We start from the raw sequence: 10,604 nt of genomic DNA, 5'->3' as shown, positions 1-10,604 counted from the left end.
CTATGTGTGCCCATCAGTGCCGCCTATGAGTGCCCATCAGTGCCGCATACCAGCGCCGCCAATCAGTGCCACCTCATCTGTGCCCATCAGTACTACCTCATCGATGTCCATCAGTGCCATCTCATCGGTGCCCATCAGTGCTGCCATATCAGTGCCCGTAATTGAAAGAGAAAACTTACTTATTTACAAAATAATTAACAGAAAAAAATAAAAACTTAATTTTTTTTTCAACATTTTCAGTCTTTTTTTTGTTGTTGCGCAAAAAAAAATCGCAGAGGTGATCAAATACCACCAAAAGAAAGCTCTATTTGTGGGGAAAAAAGGACGCCAATTTTGTTTGGGTACAGTGTAGCATGACCGCGCAATTGCCATTCAAAGTGCAACAGTGCTGAAAGCTGAAAATTGGCTTGGGCGGGAAGGTGCGTAAGTGCCTGGTATGGAAGTGGTTAATGTTAATGAGGCTTGACCTCACGTTTTTTATGTTTTTTTCAAACTGCGCATGCGCCGGGCGCCTACGTTTCCCAGTGTGCATTGCGGCTAAGCATTGCGGACGACTTCTCGACTGATCTTAGATATGTTTAAGCGTATCTCTGTTTGAGCATACGCTTAAACATAAGTCGGCGTAGATTCTGAGTTAGGTCGACTTATCTACTGATAAGTCGGCCTAACTCTTTCTAAATCTACCTACTAGTCTCTAAATACCAACCTAATTGTTCTCTTCGTTCTTCTCAAGACCTCCTGCTCTCTAGCTCTCTCATAACCTGCTTCCATGCTCGTCTCCAGGACTTTTCCAGAGCCTCTCCAAGCCTATGGAACTCCTTACCCCAATCTGTCCGTCTATCTCCTTCTCTATTGGCTTTTAGAGGATCCCTGAAAACCCTCCTCTTTAGAGAAGCCTATCCTACACACACTTAATAACTGTATCTTCATTTTTGTCCATCTGATCATCCCCCACAGCTACTACCCTTTGTTCCACTTGACCCTCCCTTCTAGACTGTAAGCTCTAACGAGCAGGGCCCTCTAATCTCTCCTGTATTGAATTGTATTCTGACTGTACTGTCTTCCCTGATGTAAAGCGCTGTGCAAACTGTTGGTGCTATATAAATCCTGTAAAATAATAATAATAATAATAATAATAATAGTGGGTTATTTCCTCTGTCGTTTGTGAGTACATACTTGTGAGCACATACTTACATACCCGAACACACACATTTCTATTTAGGTTATGTTTAGCAGTATACTAACAAATAAATATTTTTTTTGTTATTGCCATGATTTCTATTTATCACGATCACTAATATCACAATTATTGTTAATATATTAATATATTGGGCCAGATCCACATACATTTGGATCGGCGCAGCGTATCAGAGATACACTACGCCGCCGTACCTTACCTGGCGTATATTCGAATCCTCAGCGAGTTTGCGCCGTAAGTTACGGCGGCGTAGTGTATTTCTGGTGGCGGATTTGAAATTGGGCGTGTTGGGGGCGGGTTTCATTTAAATGAAGCGCGTCCCCGCGCCGAATGAACTGCGCATGCGTCGTCCAGAAATTTTTTGCTTTGCGTGAAATGACGTTGCAACAACGTAATTTTTTTTAACTTAGACGTGAGTTACGTCCATCCCTATTCACAGACGACTTACGCCAAAAAAAAATCAAATTTTGACGCGGGAACGACGGCCATACTTAACATGGCAAGTCTATCTATACGCCGCAAAATACCAGCTTTAACTATACGCCGGAAAAAGCCGACTACAGACGACGTTAGAAAATGCGCCGGCCGCGCGTACGTTCGTGGATCGTCGTAAATCGCTAATTTGCATACCCGACGCGGAAAACTATGTGAACGCCACCCAGCGGACGCCGAAGTATTGCATCTTAGATCCGAAAGCGTACGAAGACGTACACCTGTCGGATCTAACCCAGAAGCCGTCGTATCTTGTTTTGAGGATTCAAAACAACGATATGACGCTGGAAATTTAAAAGTACGCCGGCGTATCAGTAGATACGCCGGCGTACTTCGTCTGTGGATCTGGCCCATTGACTCTAGATTATTACTTTAATTAATATACACATTGTACTCACTCATATATGGAGCGAGTGCCCTTTATGTTCATGTAGAAGGTAAAACTATTTTATATATGTGGATACATATATATGTTTATTTTTTTATACATGTTTACACATAGATCCTTTTCACATATAATCACATGTATATATATATATATATATATATATATATATATATATATATATATATATATATATATATATATATATATATATATATATATATATATATAGATTGGTTAGGAGAACCAATAAGGTCCACCCACCCATTTAGATAAATAAATATTTTCACACATATTTATTTCAATTTATGAATTCATTTATGTATTCACTATTTATTCATACAGTAATTTTATTTATTAATACATTTTTGGGTTTATATCTATATAATTATTTATTTTACACATATTTTTGCACACAGATTTATTCATGAGCACTTGTTTACAATAACATATGTTGGTTGGTGTCTTGATTGTGTCAGGTGTTTAATTGAATTCAATTGATTAACCAATTAATTTGGTATTTTTCTGGTCACATGGTCAACAAAAATAAGTATTTCTTCGTAATTCATTCTTGTGATTGCTAGCTATGATTAAGCACTGTTTGATAATGTGAAATGCGTCAGATCTTTTGTCCGTTCTGCTGTGGCATGTATTTTTGATCCTATTTTTTGAATAAAAAGCAAAATAGTTTGGAGTGCGACTGTCCAGAACTTCTTTCTATTTCATTGCTATATGCATTGCCAGCACCTGTGGCTTCTAAACTGGAGGAGAGGTTCTATCTTTGTTTGACCTGCCTGGAGCGGTGATATTCCTTTCCCAAGCAAGTCTTTAACAGAAAAGCAGGAGATAGTCTCTGTGATGTTGACCAAGGTGAAGGCAGAGATCATCTGAGCTGGACGGCAGGACTGAAGAGCTGGAAATCATCAACAGGTGAGTCACTGTCAGGGAAGGCATGGCAATAGGAATCACATGGCAGACACGCACATTCTTGGCGCATCGGCCTGTCACCAACATTGGCGCCAGAGGAGCTATTTAAACTGAGTGCACCAAAGACTCCTTGCTGTTTGGTCTGCAGCTTCTGTGTGTCCTGAAACATATTATCTGTGCTGACTTCTGATCCTTGACCCGGCTTGCTCTCACTAACCTTGTCTGCTTGATACCCTGACTTTGGCTTGTTTTGGACTTCTCCTCTGCCTGCTGCTCTGCCTGATCCACCAGTATGTCTCTGACCCGGCCTGCCTGACTCTGCACCTGTTCCTTCAGCCTGCTGAAGTTCTGCTCTGCAAATTGCACCAGTCCCTGCTTTCATCTGCGATCTTGTCTGCCACCATTCTGGTCTACCCAGCCTACCGGTTTGCCTGTTGCATCTCCAGCTACGAGCTTCCAGCCACACCGACACTGGACTGACCCTAGGCACTCCTGCGTCACCGTGTTTCTGTGGCTGCTGTCTCAACCTCAGGGGCCCGCAAGCCGGTGCGGCAAGAGAGGCTCTCCTCTACACGTCAGGCTCATGATCCAGGTACGTGACAGTCACTGTGAGGAGATAGGAGCTGCCAATTAGTCGACAGCTCAGAGAAGGAAGGGCTGAGCCCAGCCCCGACACTGTACTGGCATTCCAAGATGACAATTTCCAACTTAGGCCAAATGGCTGTATCAACCAGGCAGTAAAACTCTGGAAATATATTATATTAAACCATGTTATCTTCCAACAACTGTCTTAATAATAATGCTGACTGGTTGATTAAAATAATGGTACGTGCACCTAAGGGGACAGACAGCAATGAAAACCCATGTGTACAGTATAGACAATAGTTCAATGTTATAGTGCCTTGTCCTTGTTAGAGAGTTGCTCCCCAACAAGTAAATTATTATTTTTTTTGTTTGTTTGTTTTTGTTCTGTTTTTGTTTTTTGTTGTGCCGGTTTGATAAATAGGAAGGACGATGAAGATTATCTATACCGTCAGTATATCTAGAAAAGGAAAAAATTTGGAACTGAAATGCTCTGTAAATTCCTTCTATTGCAGAATCGATTTGAGATATGTTATATATGTGATACGTATGCAATTGAAGTGTGTTTGTTTGTATAAAGTCGATTAAGAAACAATAAAATATAGAATAAAAAAAAAAAAAGTAAATTGGTGGTGAAATTTTTAAACAACTGCAAAGACTACAGCAATGATCTACCAATCCTGTACAATGGGGTGCTAAGGGGTTCAGTAAATCGGTATAGATACAGATGCTTAATTAGTATGCCCCCCAAAACTCGTGCAGCATCATAGGAACTCATTTTACTGATTTACCCATTTTTATTGGGTAAATATTAAGTGAGTTTGGGGTTCAAAAACCCAACAAATCAGAGTGAATATATAATAATGGGTGTCTCATTCATCCCTGTTGGACATTCACTTTCCATCCTCTGATGTCCAAATGTCTTAAAAATTAATCCTTTTAATTCTGAATTACTGAAAATGTACTGAATATGAATAAAAATAATAGAAAAACTTTATTAGATCAGTTACATTATCTGATATGGATTTCATATTTTCAGACTGATGTTACTATTCTTCTCTTAGTTCTGTAGTGTAAATCGGTGTCAGGCGATGTGTATAAAGCTCCGGTGATTGTGTCTCCTCCTGAGCAGATCTGCCGGTGACTGAGAGGTTCTGCCGTGTGCCATGAATTGTTCTCCTCTCTTCTGTGTCTGTTACCTGCTGATCTTCGTCCTTTTCATCACATACTATGGAGTACTATGGACCCGGAGCTCAGGACCTCTTTGTAGACTTTCTATGGTAATGCCAATATTTGAGTATGAATATTACCTGGAGGGAGATGTCATTATCGGAGGATTGATCTCTGCTCACCTTTTCACTCGAAGTCGGGCTAATATTGAATATGGAAGTATTAGTGGGCCTGGTTTTCCTGTTAGCTTTTATTTGTGTGAATTGTAAGTTTCTTTTTATCACCTTTGCTCTTTCAGTATAACTCAACAAAAGAGAAAATATGATGATTTGTCTTAATTTTCATCGTAATATTGTATGAACATTTACAAGTTTATATTTTTTATGTTTAAAGATTTTTATTGACAATTTCTATGATAACAGCAGGACATCAGCCAATGACATATGAAAGTACAGAGCCAAGACAGTCCAGATCAACAAAAATTGTGAAACATTTTCAAATATGCCATGCGAACATGGCTAAATAACTCAGCCAAACTATGGCACAAATATTACCAAACTAGGCTGTGTGAACGCCATAGGAGTACCCAGACTTAAAGAAGAGAGGAAAAAAAAAAGGACTACCGCGCAGGCCCCATGACCCTCGGCCCCCCAGGCGCCCCTAAAGGGGTCACGCTGCGACCCGGGAGCCAGGGCCACGGGGTCCGGCGCAGCCGTGTTTGTCCGCGCTCAACCTACACGGTAAAGAAGTCTGCCTACTGCTGAGCAAACAGCAAATATTAGAGCCTGGTGCAAAACCGCTATAATAAGCCTAACAGAACCTCCTAACACCAAGAGAGGTGTGAGAGGAGAAGGAGAGAGAGAAACGTGGGACGGGGGAAAGGAGAAGAAGGTCAGAGAGAGTTAGTCAGGGAAGGATTGGAGTGATCCCGCCTCCAGGCTGGACCCCAGGTAGTAGAGACACATTGCAGTAGGTAGCCCAGGGTTCCCATGTGGATCTAAATATTTCAGAATGGTCTGCACATTTAGTGACGATTTGTTCTTGTGACATAATCCAGGAGACTTTCCTCCGAAATGCCAGGAAGGGAACTGAAGGTTTCTTCCATGACTTGGCTATGGTCATTTTGGCCCCCAATAAAATGAAAAATGATAAGTTCTGAGATTGTTTAGAAAGGCCCGGGATACAATGGTTTAGAAGCGCCACATTAGGCTGAGGAGGCACTACTGTCCCCAGCAAGGACCCGATGGTGCGAAAAACCTTCTTCCAGAAGGATCTAATGCGGGGACAGGACCACCACGTGTGGAACATGGAACCCTCCAGCTCGCATCCCCTAAAACATTGTGGAGAAGCCCCCGGAAACATTCTTGCCAGCCTGGAAGGAACATAATGCCACCTAATCATAAGTTTAAGACTTGCTTCTATGAGACTGATATTAAGAATACCTTTGTAAGCCTGATTTGATGCGCGGTACCATACCGCCGTGCTCCATGAGGCGTTCAAGTCCTCCTCCCAGGCCCGTGCATAAGATGGCTTATCCATCCTAGATGACAGGGCTACATATATCAAGGAGATTCCACCCCTCTGATCCATCGTGTTCGAACACCAGTGTTCGTAGGGAGTTATAGTTGGGGGCACCAACTTATCCTTCCAAACCAAGTGGAGAAAGTGGGAAATTTGGGAAAACCTAAAGAGTTCTTCGTTGGGCATGTCTAGTGTTTTCCTGCAGTGTGAAAGGAAAAGCGGGCCCGCTGGGGAAAGAAAGTGCCCTATCCTGTACAGGCCTTTATCCGTCCACCACCAAAATGCCCTGATATCCATCCCTGGAGGGAAGTCGGGATTATGAAAGAAATGTGTTAGGGGTTTCAGAGGGGAAATCAGGGTGCTAAGGGAATACAGTTTGGAGCAGAGGGCAACAGAGTGAGAGAGTGTGGGAGACAAAATGGCTGGTCTGCATTTTGGGTCACACCCCAAAAGGTAATCGATGGTGTTTAACGGGATAGCTTGTCGCTCCATTGCGAGCCAATCAGGTTTAGGCCCCTTAGAGAAAACCGTCGACAGTTGTGTCAGTTGAGCCGCTTGATAGTACCCCCATAGGTTAGGAAGCCCCAGACCCCCCTGCGTTTTCAGGCGAAAGAGTGTACCCGAGGGACATCTGTACCCCTTTTTCCCCACACAAAACGGACAATCTCCGATTGGAATTTGCTGAGGAATTGTTTCTTCAACGGGATTGGGAGCGCGCGGAATAAATACAGTAGACGCGGGAGAAGGGTCATTTTTACTGCATGTATTCTGCCCAACCAGGATAAACCACATTTCGCCCACCGCTCAATGTCCCCTTTACATCTAAGGATCATAGGAGGGTAGTTTGCTTTGAAAATATTGTTTATTCCAGGCGTTTCCCAGGTACGAAATTTGCGAGGGAGCCCACTTGAAGTTAAAATTACTGGAGAGCTGTTTAAATAGATCAGGGGGGACGGAGATATTCATAGCTAAAGATTTGTTCAAATTGACTCGCAATCCAGAAATGTCACTGAAAACCCTTAGTGTCTTAAGAATGATTGGGGTGGAGAGAAGGGGAGATGTGACAAAGAGCAGGAGGTCATCAGCGTATAGTGCGCATTTGTGTTCCTGTGGCCCACAAGTCACCCCTTTAATGTCAGGATTCGTTCTCAGAGCTATTGCCAACGTCTCTATGGCCACCGCGAAGAGAAGAGGGGAGAGTGGACACCCCTGTCTGGTTCCCCGGCCTATTGAGAAGGAATCCGAGTATCTGCCCATTAGGCGAACTTGTGCAGAGGGGCTTGAGTAAAGTGACCTAATAAGGCTAAGGAAGTTAGGACCGAATCCCCACCTCCCCAGAACACCCGACAAGTATTTCCAATCTATGGAGTCAAAGGCCTTGTGTAGGTCTATAGATAGCAACAAACCCTTCTGTGGCGATCCCCCATCCCATCGTGATTTAAGTAGGGAGATAACATCGATGGCTCTTCTGATCTGATCCGTTCCCTGTCTCCCAGGGATGAAGCCCACCTGATCTTTGTGAACATATGAGGAGATAAAACTCGATAATCTGTTCGCCTAGATTTTTGTCATAATCTTAACATCGTTGTTAATCAGGGAAATGGGGCGATAATTACATACCTCGCTAGGGTCCTTATCCAGTTTTGGGATGACCGAGATATAGGCAGAATTTAGGTCTGCCCCCAGAAGGGCTCCATCCCTGAGAGAGTTGAACAGTCGCGTCAAGTGAGGGGCCAGACATGCGCCAAATTTCTTATAGTAACCGGTGGAGAAGCCGTCCGGTCCTGGGGAGGAACCTAGCTAAAGGACCTTAATGGTTGCCAATACTTCCTCCTGAGTGAAGGGGCTCTCCAGGAGATCCCTATGGTCCTCAGACAGGGACGGTAACGGGAGATCGTCCAAAAAACTCTCCTGTGTTGGGCTGGAGGGAGAACGGGCAGGTCTGTATAGGTCCGAGTAGAACCGTAAAAAAGCGTCCATAATTTTAGCCGGATTCTGTGTTAGTTCCCCTGTGGCCGCCCGGATTTTAGGGAAGGCTAGTGAGCGCTGTCTGGGGGTCAGCTTGGTGGCCAGACGTGAGCCTATCTTGTCAGTTTGGGAGTAAAATTTAGCCCCGGTCCACCTAAGATGTTGTTCTGCCGCAGTTGTCAGGGATAGGTTAAGAAGGGCACAAGCTTTGTCTAGCTGAGCGAGGGAATCGGTCGTGGGCTGGCGTTTATGCTTCTTCGCCAATGTACGAAATTCCTCCGTGAGTTTATGTGTGTCTGCCCTATGTTCCGCCCTAAGTTTTGCAGCTAACTGAATCAGTTTCCCCCTGATGACCGTCTTGTGTGCCGCCCAGACTGTGGCTGGGGACACCTCGCTCGTCGCGTTGATAAGGAAATATTCCTTAATGGCCTCCTCTAGTAAGGAACATTGTATCGGGTCACTCAACAGTGACTCTCTCAGGCGCCAGCGAGGCGGGTTCCTAGATCCTGTGGGCCTCTGAGTCGTCAAGGTGACCATGGCGTGGTCAGAAAGGGGGGAATTTACGATCCTGGCATTACAAATCAGAGGTATTGTGGTGGCGTGGGCGAAGATGTGGTCTATCCTGGAATAGGAGTTGTGGGGGGCAGAAAAGTGTGTGAAGTCCTTCGTACGTGGGTTGGCTTCTCGCCAGACATCTATTAATCCTACAGTGTGAAGGGGTGGGCTATTTTGGAACTCTGTTTGGAAGGGCGCTTAGGTCTAGGTTTACCGTCCGCCGATTTATCAAGTGAGAAGTCGAAAGCTGTGTTAGAGTCCCCACCAATGAAGACCGTACCGTACCCGTACACACCATAGAATCCATCCGCAGATAAATCCCAGCAAATGGGTTTCAGCGGATAGATCCTATGGTGTGTACACGCCAGCGGATCTTTTTCCGCGGATATATCTCCCCTGGGATGGATTCCAGCAGATCGGATATTTGCTGACATGCAGAACATATCCATCTGCTGGAGTCCATCCCAACAGATGGATCCGCTGGTCTGTACAGACTCACCGGATCCATCCGTCCGAAGGGATCCCCCGCATGCGTCGTAATGATTCGACGCATGCGTGGAATTCCTTATATGACAGCGTCGCGAGCGCCGCGTGACACGTCATCGCCAGAGGATTTCGGCGCGGATTTCAATGCGATGGTGAGTACACTCCATCGCAGAGAAATCTGCTGAAATCCTCGAGAGGATTTATCCGCGGAAACGGTCCGCTGGACCATATCCGCGGATAAATCCTCCCGTGTGTATGGGGCCTGAAAGTGAGGTTGCAGCTTGCGTAGTAGGGATTCAAAGAAAGCTCTTTGTCCCTTGTTAGGAGTATAATAGGAAACAAAAGTGTATAGTTCCCCGTCTATGTGTCCAGAGACCAGGATATAGCGTCCCTGCGGGTCAACTATCGAGTCCACCAGAGAGAGGTTGATATGTCTAGCAAAACAGATGGCCACCCCCTTCGTTTTGTTATCTGCCGATGAGAGATAAAATTGGGGATACCGCTGATGGAGGAATGTGGGTCTGTAGGTGGATGGGAAGTGCGTCTCCTGTATCAAGAGAACATCCGCGTGCATAGAGTGGTAGAGTTGGAGCAGTTTCCTGCGTTTGACGGGAGAATTAAGGCCCTGGGTGTTATGGGAAATGATCTTGAGGGTAGGTGGAGGCGAATGTGTGTCAGTCATGGATCAGAGGGGAGAAATCTATACCCGGCAAATGCAGCCTACCTTGGCATCGCTGAGAGTATTCCCTGTCAGAGTCAAGCAACCGGAGCGGTCTGGACCCGGGACCTGGGGCGAAAGACCGGAAGCCGCCATGGAACCTATGATCACTCCAAGGGATATGAGAAGAAAGCAGAAAGAAAGAAATGAAAAAGAGAGAGAGAGGAGAGAAGAAACAACATTAAGATTAAACAACTGTGGCAAAGCAAATACAAGCATACAAATAAGAAATAGTGTATACCCTGTACCTGGGGGTCCCCCGACCCCTCCCCCCCCTTGAGGTGAAGTGGACAAGCCTACCCCCACCCCAAAATCGTTAGAGAGCCGGAAATTCCCTAAAACCGGGAGACCGGAAACGGATCTGGCTGCACCAAAGGTGCTCCTGATCCAGTGGAGGTGCACTGGGTCCACCACGGCCCCGTCACAAAACTATAACTCAAGGCTATCCAAGAGCCTATGATGCTCAGAAAATGAACGCCCCAACTGAGTGGGGAAAACCCCCAAAGAGCGACTAAAAAGTAAAAATAAAGTTAACTCACTAGGAATCCCAAAAAGGGCCTGCCCCCCCCCCCCCCCCAGACTACAAGGGCAGATGGGCTAGG

Source organism: Rana temporaria, chromosome 1, assembly GCF_905171775.1.
Source record: "Rana temporaria chromosome 1, aRanTem1.1, whole genome shotgun sequence".
In the NCBI taxonomy this organism is placed as follows: Eukaryota; Metazoa; Chordata; class Amphibia; order Anura; family Ranidae; genus Rana; species Rana temporaria.
Note: the sequence above shows the minus strand (reverse complement) of the source record.